The 23102-nt window shown below is 39.7% G+C and overlaps 1 long non-coding RNA gene across 1 annotated transcript in view; it reads right to left on the bottom strand.

Annotated features, from left to right (window-relative positions):
- LOC134349288 (uncharacterized) overlaps positions 1-21664 on the bottom strand; it is a 30156-nt gene extending 8492 nt beyond the window's left edge. Inside the window, exons 1-3 of the long non-coding RNA XR_010018632.1 lie at positions 21361-21664; positions 13883-13983; positions 12404-12504 (exon numbers count right to left, since the gene is read on the bottom strand). This is a non-coding gene — a long non-coding RNA (uncharacterized LOC134349288). The remainder of the gene's footprint in view (positions 1-12403; positions 12505-13882; positions 13984-21360) is intronic.
- Between the last annotated feature and the right edge of the window lie 1438 nt (positions 21665-23102).

The following is a 23102-nucleotide window of genomic DNA, read 5'->3' as shown; positions in this document are numbered from 1 at the left end:
CCAAAGTTACATCAGACAAATATAAAAGTGACTGGGTATTCAGGTGCAGACATTCCAGTTAAAGGAACATGTGTGGCAAAAGTATCACACAAAAATATGGTGCACACGCTTTCATTTGTGGTGGTGCCAAAGAATGTACAGTCAATACTGGGATTATCTGCCAGTGAGAGACTGAATTGGGTGAAAAGAGTCTTAGTCCTGGATAGTGACAGAGAGTCAGAATACAGTGATGAAAGAGCAAGGGAGAACAGACTTTGATTCCAATGCGGCAAAAGTAAAAGAAGTCATAAAGAAAGATCCCAGACCCATCCCTTTGTTACCAGCATCTGACAAAGCATTGCCACCAAAACAAAACTTGCTGGTACAGTACAATACTGATCTGAAGCCAAACAGTGACAAGAATCAGGATCCAATTGAAGAAGTGAAAGCACAAGTGAAAGAATTGAGAAGTTTTATTGAAATGATGAAATCTGAGCATAAAAAAGAGATTACACAGTTAATGAATGAATTTGATGAAGAAGATTCGTATTTCATTACAAGTGGAAGTGGAAGGAATTAAGAAAGCTACAGTACTTGAAGAAGTACAACCCAGATCATACATGGTCCAAACAGAAGGAGCAGTGTTGAGAAGAAATTGCAAAGACCTCAAGAAACAGCCAACTTCAGAGTTTCAGTTAACTGATGCAGACCAGACAGAACAAGGAAATAACAATGAAACACAAGAACTGTGTGAACCACTTAGAAGGTCTACTCCTGTTTGTAAACCCCCAGAGAGACTGATAGAAACATGTTCAATTCTGCATTTGTTTTGATTAATGTTGCTCATTGTTCTTCTTTTTAAGGAAAGGAAGATGTGGTGATATCACGAGTCACGTGTCAGAACGTGATTGGACGGAGTTCTGAGCATGCGCAGAAATGAGAGAATGTTCTAGAAAGCATGGCTGCAAGAAACGTGGTTGCTGTTTGCTGTTGTAAATAAAAGTTCTAGTTTTATTCTTCCAGAATATGGTTTGTTCTTAGTAACCCACGGTACGTATAAAGAACACAACACCACTGAGACTGTTTGAGTAGAACTCAAAAATATTCTGATGGGATTGTACTACAGACCCCCATTAGCCACTGCGATATTGAGGAACAGAGATGCAGGCAGATTAAGGAAAGGTGTAAAAACAATAGGGTTGTTGTCATAAACCAGAGAAAATCTGCAGGTGCTGGAAATCAAAGCCACACAAGCAAAATGCTATAGGAACGCAGAAGACCAAGCAGCATCTATGGAAAAAAGTACAGTTGATGTTTCGGGCTGAAGGCTTTCAGCCTGAAACCTTGACTGTTTTTTTTTGCACTGATGCTGTCTAGCCTGCTGAGTTCATCCAGGATGTTGTGGGGGTTGTTGTCATGGTGGATTTCAATTTTCCTTACATAAATTGGGGCATTCTGAGTGCAAGAAGCTTAGCAGGGGCAGAGTTTGTTAGGTGAATCCAGGAGGGTTTCTTCAATCAGTATGTAAATAGTCCAACAAGAGGAGGGGCTGTATTGGGCTTGGAGGTGCGTAATGAGCCTGGCCAGGTGACCAATCTTTCAGTGGGTAAACAGGGAACAGTGACCACAATTCCTAAAGTTTTAGGATAGCTATAGGTAAGGATAAGTATGGATCTTACGGGAGAGTATTAAATTGAAGCAGGGGAAATCATAAGAGCTTTAAGCAGGAACAAGGGAGAGTTAATTGGGAAAAGCTGTTTTTGGGCAAGTCTACATATGACATGTGGAGGGTGTTTAAAGACCAACTGCACAGAGCACAGGACAGGTATGTTCTAGTCAGAAGAAACGACAAGGATGGAAAGATAAGAAAACCTTGGAAGTCGATACAGGTAATGAATTTAATTTGAGACGAAAAAGGAAAAGTATGTAAGGCTTGTGAAGCTAGAATCAAACAGAGCCCTTGAGGATTATAAAGAAGCCAGAAAAGAACACAAGAAGGGAATTATGAAGGCTAGGAGGGGCCATGAAAAGTCTTTGGCAAGTAGGATTAAAAAGAATCCCAAGGCATTCTATACATACTTCAAGATCAAGAGGATAACTCGGGGAAGGGGTTAACTAGATGATATAAAGATTGGTGGTATTGTGGACAGCATAGAAGACAGGCAAGGAATACAACGGGATATAGGTCAGCTGCGGATATTGGCAAAGAAATGGCAGATGGAGTTTAACCTGACCAAATATAAAGTGTTTCACCTTGGTGGGTCAAATGTAAAGAGACAGTACACTGTTTTTTTATATATAATTTTTATTGAGTTTTCAAAGTGAATACATGAGAAAATAATATCTACCCTTCCCCCACCGATATATACTTCTAACTAAAGAGAAAAGAAAAAAAGAAAAAAAAAGAACCGCCTGAATATTGGAAGGTTTGCACATGCTCCATGGGATTAAAAATAAATTTAATATATATTTGTTACTTTCCCCAAGGAACCAAGATCTTTATCATTGGAGCTGTAAATAAGGGCTCCAAATATTCAAAAATGTTTCATATTTATCTCTTAAAATCTAAAACATTACTTAGCTTCTCAACTCTCATAGTTCCCTGGGGAATCTCTTTGAACTTCACCATGTTGCTATGTGTTTCCCTCCCAATCATCCAGGCAAAAAGAAAAGAAAAAGAAACAAAAAAAAAACAAAATACCCCCCCACTAATGTTGTGAATGAAAAGATACACAACACTACCCCCCTCCATTGTGCGGGTCGTGGCTATTGCCACGCTTGCACACATGAATAACGTAGCGATTGGTCAGTGTTTCTTCCAGCTCCCCCGTACAAAAAAATTGTATATATATAAAAAAATTAATGTCATTATTCCCAGCTAATATTCCTCAAATTTTAACCTTTCTTCCCCTCCCTCATATAATTAATAATATATTTATATATTCATCCACTTAGAAATCCAACAGGCCTAATCCTTGATCCAGTCTTCATTTTCAATCCATTTCGCTCTCCTGGGTTTGTTCTTGTATCTGGTGAATATTCAAAGAATCTCGCACAAACTCCTCCGCTTTCCGGTAATGGTCAAAAAATCTTTTTTCTCCACCAGGCAAAAAAATCTTCAAGGTTGCAGGATAATGCAATATAAATTGATAACCGTGATCCCATAGGGCTTTTTTCCCTGGATTAAATTTCTTCCTTCTCTTCGAAAGTTCCTAACTTATGTCAGGGTAGAAAAAAATTTTCTTCTCTTCTATCATCAGTGGCCCCTTTCTCTTCTTGGCAGCTTGGACAGCCGCCTGTAGAATCCTTTCTTTATCTTGAAATCTTAAGAATTTTATTAAAATTGATCGTGGATATTGGTCGTCTTGTGGTTTTGGTCTTAGAGCTCTATGTACCTGCTCAATTTCAATTGATCGGTCTTCCTCTTTCATTTGCAAGGTTTTCGGGATCCATCTTTGAAAAAATTCTATTGGATTATCTCCCTCTATACCTTCTTTAAGACCAACAATTTTAATATTATTATGTCTACTAAAATTTTCCAACATGTCCACTTTCTCCAAGAGTCGATTTTTTTCCATGTTCCAGACAAGCACATAATTTTCTGTTTTTTCCACTCTATCGTTAATATGCTCCATTGTCTTTCCATCTTCTGAAGTTTCTTATCCATTTTATACTGTCTTTTCATAGCTTTATCATAGCACATCTTCACGTCTCTATTCTTAATTTTCTTAGTTCAGCCGTTAATTGCAATAAAGCCTCTCTTATGTCTCCGTTGTCTCCTTTATTTCCAGTCTCTCCCAGTTCTTCCTCCTCTTCTTCATCTGTATTCTCTGCGATATCCAATTCTGACTCTGAGTCACTTTCAGTTGCAGTGGCCGTCGATTCTTGTAGTTTAAATTGTGTCGATTTGCGCATGCGTACTTCTTTGCGCATGCGCATTTCCGGCATCTTCTTCCGAGAGACCGCTAACGCCATCATTACTCCCTGTTCTTCTACGCCAGAGATAAAATACGTCTCCTCCGAAGAAGATCCAACCTGAATCCGAGGCTCCATTGCTGCAGTAGGCCCTTTTTTCTTCCCATCTCGCGGCGACTTCACAACAAGACTTCTACTGTTGCGGTTTACGAGGCATATCGTAGAGTAGTCTTACGAAGTTTATAAGTAGTTTTCGGAAAGTATTTATTAACTTTACTTTGTTTAAACGGTACTTTGCTGATTTTTTACGGGAGAGCTGGATGTACACGTCTCAATCCCACGTCATCACGTGACACCCCCCCAGTACACTGTTAAGGGCAAGATCATTAGCGATGTTGATTAGCAGAGGGATCTTGGAGTCCAAGTTCATAGCTCTCTGAAAGTGGCTACACAGGTTGACAGGGTAGTTAAGAAGGCATTATGGCATGCTTGCCTTTGTTAGTTGAGGCACTGAATTCAAAAGGCAGGAAGTTATGTTGCAGCTTTATAAAGCTCTAGTTAGACTGCCTCTGGAGAACTGCATACATTTCTGGTAGCCCTGTTACACGAAATATGCCAAGACTTTGGTGAGGGTGCAGAAGAGGTTCACCAGGATGCTGCTTGGATTAGAGGGCATAACAAGAGGTTGGACAAACCTGGGTTGTTTTGTCTGGAGTGCAGATCCGATAGAGGTTTATAAGATTATGAGAGGCTTAGATAGAGCAGACAGGCAATATCTCTTTCCAAGAGTTGAAATACCTAATACCAGAGGGCACACATTTAAGTTGAGAAGTTGTCATTTCAAGGAGATGTGAGGGTCAGGTTTTTACAGAGAAAGGTGGGTGCCTGGAATGCACTGCCTAGAGGCAGACACATTAGAGACCGTCCTGATGAAGGGTCTCAGCCTGAAACATCAACTGTTTACTCTTTTCCATAGATGTTACCTGGCCTACTGAGTTCCTCCAGCATTTTGTGTGTGTGTGTTGTTGAGACTTTTAAGAGACATTGAGGTAGACACAAAAATGTGAGGAATATGGAAGGATATGGACATTGTGTAGACAGAAGTGATTAGTTTAATTACTAATTTACTTGGTTCAGCACAGCACTGTGGGCTGAAGGACCTGTTCCAGAGCTGTACGGTGCTATGTTCCATATTCAAACTAAGATGCTGATCTAAGATAGACCCATTTGTCCATGTTTGACCCCACATAACCTCTAAACCTTTCTGATCTATGTTAACTGTTTGGAAAAATAGGGATAAAGGCTGATTCGGGTATTGTGATGTGCTAACAGGACATATATTTGCTCCTCTGCTGTATGTACCACTGAATTGGTACCTGGGAAATGTACGTACCATGTATTTCACATTCCCTAACATGACTGTGTATAATGGATCAGTGTTCTTGACACTATCCCTTTTACATGCGGCCAACTGAGCAGACTCACGTGCAGCCAGTACTCGGAAGGAAGACCACTTAGGAGCTAGGCAGCTATTACATCTCCTTGTTTGTTTCTCTAACACCTGTGTCGTGCTAGTCCTATCTTGTGTGGCTGGTTGCCACACTCTTTATGAGAAAAATCTAATTCCATAGTACTACACTAAGTGCTGGTAAGGCATCAGAAGCTCTAGGTATTGAAAGGAGGCGGTGAATAGAAAACACACACTTCTGGAGGTAAGCTTTGTTTATTAAAAATAAATGAGATGTACAAAATATTTACATGAGTATGAACAATTTAAAATTCCAACATTCTGTTTAGGTTCCAAATCTCAGATATCAACAAAAACAAAATTCCTGTTTAGTTAGAATCAGTGATATTCATTAGAATAACATTGGTTACTCCAATTTCTCTAACTAATTAGATCTAGTGTTATTCCCTATTCAAAGGTTTACAGATGACTCGTTCCTTTTTATTTATCCCTAGTTAGAAAATTAATTGAATTCCTATTCATAAGTATTATGATTAACTTAAGTTTCAGTTTGTCTACAATACAAATTCAAATTCAAAAATTATATATCTATACAGCTTAACTCCTTTCACAGCAATTCTCCAACATCACAACTTTTAAATAAAGTAAATCTCATTCAGTAACTTATCTAACTTGTTTTCATACTTCTGCAATTCTTTGACCTGAAACATTAATTCTGTTTCGCTTTGCAAATATGTTGCCTTATCTACAGTGTTCTCAGCCTTTTGTTTTCATGGTTGAGATACTTACTGATGAGAGAGACAGTAAAGGAAATTATTGGCCAGTTAGTCTGATGTCATTAGTTGGAAAGATGTTGGAGTCAATTGTTAAGGATGTGGTTTTGGAATACTTGGAGACACATGATAAAATAGGCCAAAGTCAGCATGATTTTCTCAAGGGAAAATCTTGCCAGACATATCTGTTGAAATTCTTTGTAGAAATAACAAACAGGATAGACAAAGGAGAATCGGTGGATGATGTGTAATTGGACATTCACAAGGCCTTTGACAAGGTGCCACACGTGAGGCCGCTTAACAAGTTAAGAGCTCATGGTATTACAAGAAAGATACTAGCATGGATAAAGCAGTGGCTGATTGGCAGGAAACAAAGAGTGGGAAGAAAGGGAGCCTTTTCTGCTTGGCTGCCAGTGACTAGAGGTGTTCCACAGGGGTCTGTGTTAGGACCAGTTCTTTTTACATTATATGCCAATGATTTCGATGATGGAATTGACGGCTTTGTTGCAAAGGATGACTTGGACAGATTAGAAGAATGAGCAAAGAAAGATGGCAAATGGAATAGCTTCAGGCAGTATACAGTCATGCACAGTGTTAGAAGAAATGATAGGGCTGAGTATTTTCTAAATGGAGAGAAAATACAAAAATCTGAGGTGCAAAGGGACTTGTGAGTCCTTGTACACTACAGGATTCTCTAAAGGTTAATTTGCAGGTTGAGTCAGTCATGAGGAAGGCAAATGCAATGTTAGCATTCATTTTGAGAGGACTAGAATAAAAAAACAAGGATGTAATGAGGCTTTATAAAGCACTGTCGAGGCCACACTTGGAGTATTGTGAGCAGTTATGCGCCCACTATCTAAGAAAGAATGTGCTGAAACTGGAGAGGATTCAATGGAGGTTCACAAAAATGATTCTAGGATTGAACAGCTTGTCGTATTAAGAGTGTTTGATGGCTCTGGGTGTGTATACACTGGAATTCAGAGGAATGAGGGGTGATCTGATTGAAACCTACTGAATGGTGAAAGGCCATGATAGAGTGGATGTGGAGAGGATGTTTCATATGGTGGGAGAGTCTACGACAAGAAGACACAGCCTCAGAATAGAGGGGTGTCCTTTTAGAATGGAGATGAGGAGGAATTCCGTTAACCAGAGAGTGGTGAATCTGTGGACTGCATTGCCACAGGTGGCTTTGGGGGGTTCGGTCTTGGTATATATTTAACACAAAGGTTGAGAGCTTCTTGATTGGTCAGGGCATGATGGCATATGGGGAGAAGGCAGGGGATTGAAGCTGAGATGGAAAATGGATCAGCCCTGATGAAATGTTGGAGCAGACTCCATGGGAAAAATTACTTAATACTCTTTCAAGGTCTTATGGTCTTAAACTTCCCTACATGAGTATATATTTGTTATTTAGAACAGAGGTAGGTAGAGTGCAACGGAAATGTGGGAAGTATTGGTTATAGTGATAAAAAAATAAAGATGGGACAGATCTAAAGAAGCTGCTGAGTCTTTGGAATGCTTTCAGAAATGGGCATTGAAAGAAAAATGGTTGCATAAAATATATTTATGCCAGTGAAGAATACACTATTCTACAGTTGATTGATATAGGCAGGGGAATTAATTGAATTGCAATTTCCATAAGCAATGCAGAACTTCAGTGTTAGTTACTTTCCTCTCAGATCAATGTATCTTTCAAAAGCAATCAGGCCCAAAACAACTCAAAAGTGTATTTTAATCAGAATTTTGGTTACAGAATTTTGCATTCTGGTGCTATAAGTATGAAGGTCATAATTTTATTGGTTTTTCTGATTATCTTCTGCAACCATCCATAACATTTCAATGATCTGTGTAGGCCTTCCAATCTCTCTTTGCATCTCTGCTACTTTCAGCTTTGTACTCTTCAGAAGAGTGACTGTAAGATGTGGGGGACCAAATGTCTCAACTGATTGATCAATGGGAAGGTTTGATCTGGTATGATGAGTGTAAGATATGGGGGACCAAATATCTCAAATGATTGCTCAATGGCAAGGTTTGATCTGGTACGTTTCAGTAGGCACTGAGTCATCCATGCTCATTGCTTTCCTATCCACACTTACCTGAAGGAACAATCTGGGCTTGTAACCAGCCTCAATTCAGTGAGGCTCTCTGAAACCTTCCCATAGGATTCAAACCCTACCCCAGAAATACTTTCATATTCAACTAAGTCACAGAACCAGTCAATGTACTTTGTGAATATTGCCGACACTCATGAATATTGAATTGAATCTTTAAAAAATATTAAATCACACTATTGATGTATAAAACACAAACAATTAGAAACATTTAAGTGGTCTATTAAGTACATTTAAATTATTTCAAACGATGTACAACCTGAAACTTACTTATCTCAGTTGAAGCTGTTTCACTCTATTAAAAAAAAACAAATGGAGTTTTTAGACCTGCTCTGGGTCTAATCTAATGCAGATTTAGTACCCTGATTTCCCAGAAGTCCTGGGAACTGCTGGAAACTAAGACTTCCTTGTTTGTGCACATGTCTACAGAAATGATTTCTCTTATTAATCTGGCCCGATTTGAAAGTTGCATTATGGATTAAACAGCTATTTTTTTTCTTTATTTTTCAGGACCAAAATTAATAATTGAAAAAGTCACTGGGACCAGACGAGGTATACCCCAGGTGGGAGGCGAGGGAGGAGATTGCTGAGGCTCTGGTGATGATCTCTGCATCATCAATGGGGACGGGAGAGGTTCCGGAGGACTGGAGAGTTTTGGATGTTGTGCCCTTATTCAAGAACGTGAGTGGAGCTAGTCCATGAAATTATAGACCAGTGAGTCTTACTTCAGTGGTTGGTAAGCTGATGGAAAAGATCCTGAGAGGCAGGATTTATGAACATTTGAAGAGGTATAATATGATTAGGAATAGTCAGCATGGCTTTGTCAAAGGCAGGTCGTGCCTTACAAGCCTGATTGAATTTCTTGAGGATGTGACTAAACACATTGATGAGGGTAGAGCAGTAGATGTAGTGTATATGGATTTTAGCAAGGCATTTGATAAGGTACCCCATGCAAGGCTTATTGAGAAAGTAAGGAGGGATGGGATACAAAGGGACATTGCTTTGTGGATCCAGAACTGGCCTGCCCACAGAAGGCAAAGAGTGGTTGTAGATGGGCCATACTTTGCATGGAGATTGGTGACCAGTGGTGTGTCTCAGGGATCTTGTTCTGGGACCCTTACTTTTCGTGATTTTTATAAATGACCTGGATGAGGAAGTGGAGGTATGGGTTAGTAAATTTGCTGATGACACAAAGGTTGGGGGTGTTGTGGATAGTGTGGAGGGCTGTCAGAGGTTACAGTGGGACATCGATAGGATGCAAAACTGGGCTGAGAAGTGGCAGATGGAGTTCAACCCAGATAAGTGTGAGGTGGTTCACTTTGGTAGGTCAAATATGATGGCAGAATATCGTATTAATGGTAAGACTCTTGGCAGTGTGGAAGATCAGAGGGATCTTGGGGTCCGAGTCCATAGGACACTCCAAGTTGCTACGCAGGTTGACTCTGTGGTTAAGAAGGTATACGGTATATTGGCCTTCATCAATTGAGGAATTGAGTTTAAGAGCCAAGAGGTAATGTTGCAGCAGTACAGGTCCCTGGTCAGATCCCACTTAGAGTACTGTGCTCATTTCTGGTCACCTCACTACAGGAAGGATGTGGAAACCATAGAAAGGGTGCAGAGGAGATTCATAAGGATGTTGCCTGAATTGGGGAGCATGCCTTGTGAGAATAGGTTGAGTGAACTCGGCCTTTTCTCCTTGGAGCGACGGAGGATGAGAGGTGACCTGCTGGAGGTGTGTAAGATGATGAGAGGCATTGATCTTGTGGATAGTCAGAGGCTTTCTCCCAGGGCTGAAATGGCTAACACGAGAGGGCACAGTTTTACAGTGCATGGAAGTAGGTACAGAGGAGATGTCAGGGGTAAGTTTTTTACTCAGGGAGTAGTGAGTGAGTGGAATGGGCTGCCGGCAGCGGTGGTGGAGGCAGATACAATAGGGTCTTTTAAGAGATTCCTGGATGGGTACATGGAGCTTAGAAAAATAGAGGGCTATGGGTAACCCTGTTAAGGATACTATCAGAATGAGCTATTCAAGTGCAAAAAGATTTGTTTGTTGGTTTTATTGACTACACAAAAGCATTTGATAAAGTGAAGCACAATAAGTTATTTGAAATATTACAGAAAACTCTAGATCTAGATTCGAAAGACCTCTGCCTAATCAGAAATCTGTACTGGGAACAAACTGACGCTGTAAGAATAGATGGAGAAGTGAGTCAGTTTATGAAAATCAAAGAGGCGTTAGACAAGGGTATGTTTTCTCCCCTGATTTGTTTAATGTGTACAGTGAAACAATATTACAAAAAATAAGAGACATCTTGGGAATCAAAGTTGGCGGTGAAAACATCAATAATTTCAGATATGCAGATGACACTGTGTTAATTGCAAGTACGGAGGAAGAACTACAAAACTTATTTAATATAGTTGTTGAAGAAAGTGCAAAAATGGGTCTATCAATTGTAAAAAGACAGAATGTATGGTGATATCCAAAAAGAAGGAGAATCCTATCTGCAGGCTGAAAATAAATGGGGAAACATAAAGCAAGTACAGAACTTTTGCTACTTAGGAAGCTGGGTGGCATCAGATGGCAGGTGCAACATGGACATCAAAAGAAGAATAGGGATGGCAAAAGATACCTTTACAAGAATGAAGAGTATACTGACCAACACTAAACTAGGCACGACAACCCGCCTCAGAGTACTGAAATGTTACGTTTATCCAGTTATGTTATCAGAATGTTGGACAATATCTAGTAACATGAGGAAACAAATTGAAGCAGCAGAGATGTGGTTTTTGAGGAGGATGCAAAGAATATCAGGGACGAAACGAATACCTGACGAGGATGTCATGAACAGAGCAAGCACAAAAAGAGAAATAATGTATAAGATCATGAGAAGGCAACATAACTTTATTGGACATGTGATTAGGAAAGAGGAGTTAGAATGCACAGTAATTATGGGAAAGATTGAAGGGAAGAAAGCAAAAGGAAGGCAAAGACAAATGATGATGGAGACAGCAGCCAGAGAACTGGAAATGAATACCAATGAATTGATCCACTTGACCCGAAACAGGAGTGTGTGGGCTATGACAGTCAAAGCTCAAACTGGGTATGGCACCTGATGATGATGATGATGATGATGGGTAACCCTAGGTAATTTCTATAGTAAGGACATGTTCAGCACAGCTTTGTGGGCCAAAGGGCCTATATTGTGCTGAGGGCTTTCTATGTTTCTTCACATTTGCTTACATTCAAATCCATTCAAAGTTTCTCTGGCATTATTTAATGCTTCACATATTCATCCTCTGGTTGATGAAAGTTTGAATCATTCTATCCTCGATTATAAACTCTAATAATTTCCCAACAATTGCAGACCTCAAGGAAAATGCCTACAAATATATGCAGCACGGACTTCACCTTTGTCAACATGTTGTTTTCAGCTGTCAGTTCTATGAATGCCTTGCATACAGAAAGAATGATCAAGCAGGTTGAGCAACCAAGCACACTGCAGAATTTTTACAAAGTGCTAAATAAATATTGAAACATACACGAAGGCAAAAAAATCAGTAATCATGTAGGAAAATATTTTGGAATGTTCTCCTTAAAAAACATTTTATGCACAAGGTGCTATTTTCAGGGCTTTTAACAGTGAAAGTAGTTCCTGAATATCTTTACTTTGCTATTTCCTAAAGACCTTTTTTTGTTATTTCCTGTCTTATGGAGATTAAAGCAAAGAAAGATGCAAAACAATATATCCCGGGGAAAGGCTGAGTTACAGGCAGCTAATTTACTGTTAAACTTTACAAGTTTTAAATTTGTACATTTATTTATTTATTTTTGCACACTACACTTTTATAGGTGCAAAAACAGTCATTTTCGGTCTTTGTTGATTTTAGTCAACTATATCCGAGATCTCTGAAATTTAGTCTCTTCAAATGCATATTCAAATACAAATTACTTATGGATCTGACTGTATGTACCTCTTTCTTTTAATGTAAATTCTCCTTTACTCTTTAGTTCTTTTGCCAAATGTTTTATGACTCTTTGATCAGACTTAATTGATAAAGGAAATTTCTCTGAAAAATAGCTGTACTAGGCTGTACTTTATTTGTTCTAAAGAGTATAATCAGATTTTTTTTCAAACTCACAACATAACTGAACTCACTCATTCACTGGCATCTTCTTGATATATCCTCTTCACTATCCTTTGGGGCTTTAATATCCTTTCCAAAGCATTATGTCTCAAGCTCGTACACCAGTTGAAGGCTAGGAAAAAGGTCAGTAAAAATTTAGCGTGATTACCTTTAGTTTGTATTCAGTATCTTGATATGAATCATTTTGGCAATGACTTTGAGGCCCTTACCATTGTCTCAGAGAAAAAGTGCCCTTGAATTTTAGTCCTCTGATCCTGCCACCAATTCCTGGTGTCCTGGTTTCTGAAACCTGTGTCTAGGGAAGTAGACCCATTCTATTTACTCTATCTGACTACAAAGTTTTAAACATCTCCATTAACTCTCCCTCAGCTTTCATGATTTCAAAGAAATCAACCCTCAATTATACAACTTTTACTCATTGCTACAGTTTTGCAATCCTGGAAATATCTTTGTAAATCTCTTTCAAAGCAATCACATCGTTCCCGTAAATATGCTGACCAAGCCTGTATGCAGAACTCAAGCTGTTTAACTTCTTGTATAGAGATCTAGTATAAGCTCCATGTTCATGTATATTACACCTCTATTACTAAAGGAAAACTTCCCACACAAATTTCTTTACAAACCATCTTATTGACCTGTCCTGCTATCTTTGAGGATCTCTACATAAGCTCCAGATTTCCTCTGCTCCCTTACATCATTCTACATCCTCCCTTGCTCTGTTCCAATTCCCTAAATGCTTTACCTCACACATAGAACATAGAACATTACAGCACAGAAACAGGCCTTTTGGCCATTCTTGGCTGTGCCAAACCATTTTTCTGCCTCGTCCCACTGATCTGTACCTGGACCATATCCCTCCATACACCTCCCATCCATGTACCTGTCCAAGTTTTTCTGAAATGTTAAAAGTGAGCCCGCGTTTACCACTTCATCTGGCAGCTCATTCCACACTCCCACCACTCTCTGTGTGAAGAAGCCCCCCCCAATGTTTCCTTTAAACTTTTCCCTCTTCACCCTTAACCCATGTCCTCTGGTTTTTTCCTCCCCTAGCCTCAGTGGAAAAAGCCTGCTTGCATTCACTCTATCTATACCCATCATAATTTTATATACCTCTACCAAGTCTCCCCTCATTCTTCTACGCTCCAGGGAATAAAGTCTTAACCTATTCAACCTTTCTCTGTAACTCAATTTCTCAAGTCCCGGCAACATCCTTGTAAACCTTCTCTGCACTCTTTCAACCTTACTAATATCCTTCCTGTAATTTGGTGACCAAAACTGCACATAATACTCCAAATTCGGCCTCACCAATGCCTTATACAACCTCACCATAACATTCCAACTCTTATACTCAATACCTTGATTTATAAAGGCCAATGTACCAAAAACTCTCTTTACGACCTATCTACCTGTGATGCCACTTTTAGGGAATTTTGTATCTGGATTCCTAGATCCCTCTGTTCTACTGCATTCCTCAGTGCCCTACCATTTACCTTGTATGTTCTGTCTTGGCTTGTCCTTTGTTACGTACCCCGTAACTGGGTTGCCAAACCAGCAGAAATGGATCACTCAGTTGGAGTCTGGAGTACTGGAACTAAGAAAGTTTTATTAAAGAAACAAGCAACACAATAATCGAAAGGATAATAAATGCAACAGTTCAATGATGCTAAACACACATGTGCACAGAATTAAGATAACAGCATCAATCAAGCTCTATCGTTGTCTAGGGGTAAATGACCAAATTTCAAAGTGACTCAAAGTTCAGTCCAGTTTAGTAGTTCAGTTCGCAGTAATCGTTGCCATGGCGATGGACAACGTGGGGGAAGAGAGAGATAGAACAGGAACAACTGATCATTCAGACACGGCTTCACTCACAGACCGGCGAGATGGCTCACAAGCAACTTTTGGGCGGGTCCTTGGTGATGTCACCTGAGGTCACCGACTGTGACCCCTCCTCCAGATGCGGTCGATCCTCTGCAGTGAACCCGGCACCCAAGCAAGGGCGGACACACACCGGGTTCCCGCTGATCGTACCTTTCCACCCTGGCCGTTGTCTGGTACTTCTCACCGACTCATGAGAAGCGTACCGCTTCCAGGGTCTCGTTACCTCGGGTGGCGTGTGTGTCGCCTTAGCGAACCTGTCCCTTTTTATCCCCCTGCTGGGGTATCGCCTGTCCACCACTTCAAACAGTTCAGGGTTCAAAGGGGGAGCCGCTCCAGACAGCTCTCTCTCCCACGTCCCTTCATTACACATCTCCAGACGCTGCTCCATTGTTCCTTATCTCTCCTTCCCCTAAGGGCAGGTGGCAGACCACTTGCTGATGTCACTGATGCTAACCTAGGCCAGCAAACATCTTAATTTTATGTGTATTCTCGTCACACCTTCCAAAGTGCAATACCTCACACTTGTCTGTATTAAACTCCATCTGCCATTTTTCAGCCCATTTTTCCAGCTGGTCCAAATCCCTCTGCAAGCTTTGAAAACCTTCTTCACTGTCCACTATACCTCCATTCTTTGTATCATCAGCAAATTTGCTGATCCAATTTACCACATTATCATCCAGATCATTGATATAGATGACAAATAACAATGGACCCAGTACTGATCCCTGCGGCACACCACTAGTCACAGGCCTCCACTCAGAGAAGCAATCCTCCACTACCACTCTCTGGCTTCTTCCATTGAGCCAATGTCTAATCCACTTTACTACCTCTCCATGTATACCCAGCGACTGAATCTTCCCAACTAACCACCCATGCAGGACCTCGTCAAAGGCCTTACTGAAGTCCATGTAGACAGCATCCACTGCCTTCCCTTCATCCATTTTCCTGGTAACCTCCTCAAAAAACTCTAATAGATTTGTTAAACATGACCTACCATGCACAAAGCCATGTTGACTCTCCCTAATAAGTCCCTGTCTATCCAAATACTTGTAGATCCTATCTCTCAGTACTCCTTCCAATAATTTACCTACTACCGACGTCAAACTTACTGGCCTGTAATTTCCCGGATCACTTTTAGAGCCTTTTTAAAATAACAGAACAATATGAGCTATCCTCCAATCCTCAGGCACTTCACCCGTAGGTACCGACATTTTAAATATATCTGCCAGGGCCCCTGCAATTTCAACATTAGTCTCCTTCAAGGTCCCAGGGAATACCCTGTCAGGTCCTCAAGATAGCAAGCACCTCCTCCTCTTCAATCTGTGTAGGTTCCATGACCTCACTACCTGTTTGCCTTATTTCCATTGACTCCATGTCAGTTTCCTTAGTAAATACAGACGCAAAAAAACCATTTACGATATCCCCCATTTCTTTTGGTTCCATACATAGCCAACCACTCTGATCTTCAAGATGACCAATTTTATCCCTTACTATCCTTTTGCTCTTAATATACCTGTAGAAGCTCTTTGGATTATCCTTCACCTTGACTGCCAAAGCAACCTTATGTCTTCTTTTAGCCCTCCTGATTTCTTTCTTAAGTATTTTTTGCACTTTTTATACTCCTCAAGCACCTTATTTGCTCGCTGTTTCCTATACATGTCATACATCTCTCTCTTCCTCTTTATCAGAGTTCCAATATCCCTTGAGAACCAAGGTTCCTTATTCTTATTCACTTTGTCTTTAATCCTGACAGGAACATACAAACTCTGCACTCTCAAAATTTCTCCTTTGAAGGCTTCCCACTTACCAATCACATCCTTGCCAAAGAACAACCTGTCCCAATCCACACTTTTTAGATCCTTTCTCATTTCTTCAAATTTGGCCTTTTTCCAGTTTAGAACCTCAACTCGAGGGCCAGAGCTATCTTTATCCATGATCAAGTTGAAACTAACGGTGTTATGATCACTGGAACCAAAGTGTTCCCCTACACACACTTCAGTCATCTGTCCTAACTCGTTTCCTAGTAGGAGATTTAATATTGCATCCTCTCTAGTTGGTACCTCTATATATTGATTTAGAAAACTTTTCTGAACACATTTGACAAACCCTAACCCATCTAGACCTTTAACAGTATGGGAGTTAAATCCCTGGGTTAAATTCCATCTACCAATTTTCTGTACAAATAACTGACCCATCTGTTAAAATCTAATGTTTTTTTCTTCTGTCTACTCCATGGATAGATTTATTCATGAGGTAATATAAAATTTGACCCATTCTCTTGAACCCCTTGGGTTTTTACTTTTTTGATCAATATGCTATCTGGGACCTAGTAAAGGCCTTGTTAAAATTCATGTAGACAATAAATGCATCAATCTCCTTTACCTTCTTTGTTACACATCCACGTGATCCAGATGTAGGGTTATGACCCAAAATGCCAACAATTCCTTTCCTTGAAGATAATCACAAATTTGGGCACACTGTTTCAAAAAGGTTCGTCACCCCTGCCCTATAAACTCTTATATTATTTGGGTCAAAATCATGGAATCTTCCTGAAAGCATTAGCTTCACTACACAGTCAGCAGAAATGAACAATAATTCTCTTTGGGCCAGGAATCTCCATATCCTAAAAATGAATAAATTTTAGTTAGCCTGTCCACTCATTGATCAGTTCATAAACATTATTGTCAAATGGTTCTCCTTTTAAAAACATTTTTGTTATAATTTCTCAACTCATACTGGGTGCCTTGTTAAAAATGGTGCAAAGTTATGAACATCACACAAGCAACTCTATATTAATTCTTTTAAAAAAGCTCTTTTCATTATATCACAAACAAGAGAGAAGCTGTAGATGCTGGAAATCCAAGCAACACACACAAAATGCTGGAGGAACTCAGCAGGCTAGGCAGCACCTATGGAAAAGAGTAAACATCCTGGTCCTGATGAAGGGTCTCTGCCTGAAATGATGACTGTTTACCCTTTTGCATAGATGCTGAGTTCCTCCAGCATTTTGTGTGTGTTACTTTTCATTATATATTTCCCTAGAATTCAGTGTAAGATTAGAATAATGATTAATGATGTACTTAAAAGTAAGTTTATTTTCATAGTTTTCCTTACTCTCTTTTTAATATGCTAAGTTTACTTTTTGGATTGAGTTTTTCATTTTTATTTGCTTTATGTTAAGGAATCTAGTACTGTTGAGCGACTCAAGTACTTTGTATATACTAAGCAGAGGTTTTGAAGGTTTTTCCTTTTAAAACTTTTATTTTATAAAAAATGGCACCTGTAAACTTGCCATTATGGAGCAATTAGAAGTCTGTGAAGATGTGGCACGTCATCTAAAACTCTGATAAACTTCAATAAATGTGTGGTGGAGACTGGGTACAGCATGGCCTGGCATGGAAACACCAATGCCACTGGACAGGAAAACCTACAAAAAAATAGTGAATACAGCCCAGTCCATCATGGTAAAGCCTGCCTCACCAGTGAGCACATTTATACAGAGTGCTGTCTCGGGAAAGCAGCATCCATCATAAAGGACACCCACCATCCAGAACATGCTCTCTTGTCACTGCTGACATCAGGAAGAAGGTATAGGAGCCTCAGCATTCACAACTCTAGGTTCAGTAACAGTTATTACCCCTCATCTAGAACTAGAGGGTCTAACTTCACTCAACTTCACTTGCCCCATCGCTGAACTGTTCCCACAACCTATGGATTCACCTTCAAAGACTCTACATCCCAAGTTCTCAATATTTATTGTTTATTTACTTATTATTATTTTTTTTTGTCCTTTTTGTACTTGTACAGTTTGCTGTTTTTTTTCACAGTGGTCCGTCTTGTTGGGTGTGACCTTTCATTGATTCGTGTGTCTTGTATTTATGGTGATTCATCACAAGAAAATAAATTTCAGGGTTACATATGGTGACATATATGCACTTTGATAATAAATTAACTTTGACAGACTCACTGTATTTCAAGCTTGCTTTCCAACTAGTCAGCCAGTTTGGAGACTTCTTTTAATATCACTTCCTTTCATTTATCTAAAATTTGTTTTTTTTTGTATTTTCAATTCTGAAATTAGTCAGCTTTAAGCACCAATATCATTATTCCATTTTTTGAATTGCTTTACATTAATTAATCAACATTAATAGATGATAAACAAGATGTGGCTCATTATGTATCATCATCAACTCAGCCAAAAGTTGAATGCTCAATCCAGAAACCTGAGTCTCTTTATTGCTTTTCTGGTGAAGATATTAAACGACAGACCTATCCACTCATTCAATTGACATCAAAATATGCATGTCATTATTTTGAGAAAGAACAAGGGTAACCCTGATGTCAGTTAACATTTAAACCTCAACCAACATAATGTCAAAAAATCTAGCCATCCAATTTCTGAATGAACATTGAACCCATGAACTCAACTTCATTTCTGATTTTCACTACTTATTTAACCATTATATATATATATGTATTTTTTTCTGGAATTAACAATTTTTATTATTATGTATTGCATTGCACTGCTGCCGCAAAAACAACAAATTTCATGACATATGCTGGTGATATGAAACCTGATTCTGATTTACAAGCATCTCCCTCATTACACTTGTGGTCTGGTTTTTCATTTGTTTGAGTTATATGCTTGTGAATTCTAAAGAGTTATAGAACCATACAACACAGAAATAGGCCATAACGGCTCATATCTACGCCAATTGTGACACGTAGTTTCCCATTTGCCAATATTAACCCCATATCCCTCTATGCCTTATAAAGGGATATGTTTAAAAGGGATGTAACGATGCTTATAAGAATCAGAATCAGAATCAGGTTTATTATCACTGGCATGTGACATGAAATTTGTTAGCAGCAGCAGTTCAATGTGATGCATAATATAGAAGAAAATAATAATAAATAAAAAATGAATTACAGTGTATGTATAATTAAATAGATTAAAAATCATGCAATAACAGAAATAATATATATTAAAAAGTGAGATAGGGTTCATTGGTTCAATGTCCTTTTAGGAATCAGATGGCAGAGGGGAAGAAGCTGTTCCTGAATCAGAGTGTGTGCCTTCAGGCTTCTGAATCTCCTACCTGATGGTAACAGTGAGAAAAGGGCATGCCCTGGGTGCTAGAGGTCCTTAAAAATGGACACTGTCTTTCTGAGACACTGCTCCTTGAAAATGTCCTGGGTACTTTGTAGGCTAGTACCCAAGATGGAGCCGGCTAAATTTACAATCCTCTGCAGCTGCTTTCGGTCCTGTGCAGTAGCCCCCATACCAGACAGTGATGCAGCCTGTCAGAATGCTCTCCACAGTACATCTATAGAAGTTTTTGAGTGCATTTGTCGACATGCCAAATCTCTTCATACTCCTAATGAAATATAGTTGCTGTCTTGCCTTCTTTGCAACTGCATCAGTGTGTTGGACCTGGTTAGGTCCTCAGAGATCTTGACACCCAGGAACTTGAAACTGCTCACTCTCTCCAGTTCTCATTCCTCTATGAGGATTGGTATGTGTTCCTTTATCTTACCCTTCCTGAAGTCCACAATCAGCTCTTTCGTCTTACTGACATTGAGTGCCAGGTTGTTGCTGCAGCACCACTCCACTGGTTGGTCTATCTCACTCCAGTATGCTCTCTCATCTCCATCTGAGATTCTACCAACAATGGTTGTATCACCAGCAAATTTACAGATGGCATTTGAGCTATGCCTAGCCACACAGTCATGGGTGTATAGAGAGAGAACAGTGGGCTAAGTACACACCCCTGAGGTGCACAGTGTTGATCTGTGATATGTTTAAAAGGAATATATCTAAGTACCTGTCCAAACATCTTTTAAATTCAGTATTGTATACACCCTCTACTACTTCTTCTGGCAGATCGTTCCAGATAATCACTACCTTCTGTGTGGAAAAATGTACCCCTCAGATCTCCATTAAATTTCTCCTTTTCACCTTAAACTGGTGCCCTCCAGTCCTATACTGAAAAACAGAACCCATCTAACCACCTTACATATGCCCCATATTATTTTATAAACTACAAGGTCACACCTTACGAGAAAGTGTGGCAGCACTTACTGGCTGTCCGCAGCACATCTTTGGGTCTGCTGATTGTTAATGCAAACAACATATTTGGTTGCTTGTTTCAATGAACATGTGGTAAGTAAATCTGAATCTGACCTATATTCCAATAATTATAACCGCAGCCTATTCAATCTTCCTTTGTAACTACAGACCATTCTTGTGGTTCATTCATTGCTTTGTAACTGAGTATATTCTGGCATGAAGTACCGAATTGTGCAAAAGAAAATCTTGTTTTGCTTTGCAAGTCTATGACTGTGCTAACCTCAACAAGAAAGTGATGCAGCCTTCAACTTCTCTGAACTATGGATACATAGGAACAAATCAAGGTTTTTGCTCTTTATAAATGATTCATGCTGTAATCTCAAGTGTGGGAATTTGCTCTGCTAGTTTATTTTACGTCTTCCTCCACAACCACATAATAAAGAATTGTCACATGGGTAAGATCCTGAAAACCCTACAGCACTTGACAGCTTTATAACAATAGGTCTTATTGTGGACTCAGGAATATCACAGACAAGAGAAAAATTGCATTCAAGCAACACACACAGAACGCTGGAGTAACTCAGCAGGCCGGGCAGCATCTGTGGAAGAGTCGAGTCGAGGTTTCGGGCCGAGACCCTTCATCAGGACTCAGACTGGAATATCATACTGCCAGCTTTGACTGCAGTAATGCAACATTACTGTACAACTAAATCTAGCACAGTACTGCAATACAGCTTGTTTTAATTGTGGCATTAATTTACTCTAACTGGAGCACTCATTACATTCTTTCATAATACTTGACCATCGAACATGTATGGTATTGGCATGCGAAAAACATATTTAGAGGGACTGCTGTAAGCAAAATGATTAATTTAACTTCGTTTGGCGCTTGCATTAAGATAAATATACAGACAATTCTGCATCATAGCCTCACGGGCGTGTTTGCAGGTCCATACCAGCCGGGAACGCTTCAGCCCCAACTCCAGTCCCACCCCCGGGACCATAGTAACAAGCTACCTGGCGGCGGCAGCTCGCTTGCCGGTGACGTAATTGGGCAGCCTGTCTGTCAATGGCTAGCATGGTCAATCGAGGTGATGTAACTTCCGGTAGCAGCTTCGGTTAGTGACGCAGATGTTGTCTAATCATTAGCGAAGAAAATACAACAACTGGGTGGAATAGAAAGTCGAAAGAGAACGAAAGCATTTCCACGAGACCCGCCGGACCGTTTGAACAAGTTACAGCAGCATTCTCCGACGTGACGGCTGGGAATAAACCATCCCGGGATAGTCGGTGCCAAGCTCCGTTGCTTGGGCCCGAACAAGTAAGTAAGGAATCGGCCTGAGTTCGACTTCAAGCGGCCGCGTATTTTTGTCCCGGTGACGGTTCGCACTGAGCATGCGCGGGCGACGGGGCGGCCCCAACTGCGCCTGCGCCACGGGCGCCGCCAGCTGTGGTGCGCGGCAGGTCGGCGAGGATCGGGCTCCCCTGGGCGGTTGTCGGGAGGCCTGGGCGCCACTCTGTCAGATTTGAAATAAAAACGGTCCCCTTTGAAATATGCAACAAATTACTGCACATCTATGTAAACACAATAAAACCATGTTCAGTTGAGCAGTTTCAGTTGAAAGGTTTTCTATTTGTAATTTATCTTCGTAGCTTTGTTCTAACTTAAAATAATGTAGTAACTCCACACACAAAAAAAAATCACGTATGGTTTTGTTTGGAATCGTATAGTTGGCGCTGCCTGCAATTGTGGAGGAGGAACATTTCCGGAATATTAAGTCAAGGCAAATGTTCTGGTGGTTGCGCTGGGTTTCGATGGCGCTTTGCTCACTAGTATTTTTGAGGTGGCTGCAGAGGAGATCGCGTACCATTCTAGAAGGTTATAGAAGTATTTTCTGCGAAGCTACTTGTAGACGTTTTTGCCATGGAAGTGTTTGTTTTTGAACACCTCTAGTCATCCTGAATTAGAACATCTCAGTCTTTATTAAAACCTTGTTTTGAAGTACGCACTGTCTTCAGGAAGTTTCCATATAATTTTCCCCTGGCCTGAGACATAATTTGCCACTGCGTTAATGCTGTTGAGGTTGAAACGCCCCGGTAACAAATGTTGTTCTTTTTAAAAAAAAACAGGAAAAAATTGTAAATATTATTTTCGATTTTAAGCATTTCAGGCTGGCAAAATGCTCTTAATAAGGAATTCTGTAGTCTGCAAACGTTTTATTAAACTATATATTGATTCGTACATTTACAAAAACTAACTCCCCATCCCAATTTCTGATATTTTGTTTTAGATTTGAGAGTTTTCAACATTTCAACAATATTTAAATTTTAACCCAAAGGTTTTAATAAACTCACTGTAATTTCCCAGTTAAATCGGGTTCCTCCAATGCTTGTGTATTTTTGAGAAGATGGAGGCACTAGATTGTAATCAGTTGGAATAGCCGACCTTTATAGTTGAATCCACTTTCATGCAGTCGTCGTTCTGATTTAGAACATTAAACCCTTAGTCCAAACTTGGATAGCCCTCGTTCATGGTTTTTTTTTGTATTACATTAATCTTAGTAAGTTATTGATACAGAATGTGGTTATTAAACTTTAGTAAGCTGGTAATTAATAATGGTTACAAATTAATTAGAACATTATCTTGTAATAGTGTTACCAATATTTCAGTTTTCACTTTCTGAGCATTTAAAAATTTAATGTCTTAGTGTTGAATATCTGTTTGCAGATGCTTAAAGAGAAAAAGTTGTTTTGATGGG

The sequence above is a fragment of the Mobula hypostoma genome, chromosome 7 (genome assembly GCF_963921235.1).
Source record: "Mobula hypostoma chromosome 7, sMobHyp1.1, whole genome shotgun sequence".
Taxonomy (NCBI): domain Eukaryota; kingdom Metazoa; phylum Chordata; class Chondrichthyes; order Myliobatiformes; family Myliobatidae; genus Mobula; species Mobula hypostoma.
The sequence above is the reverse complement of the archived record's forward strand: the minus strand, read 5'-3'. Positions and strand labels throughout refer to the sequence as shown.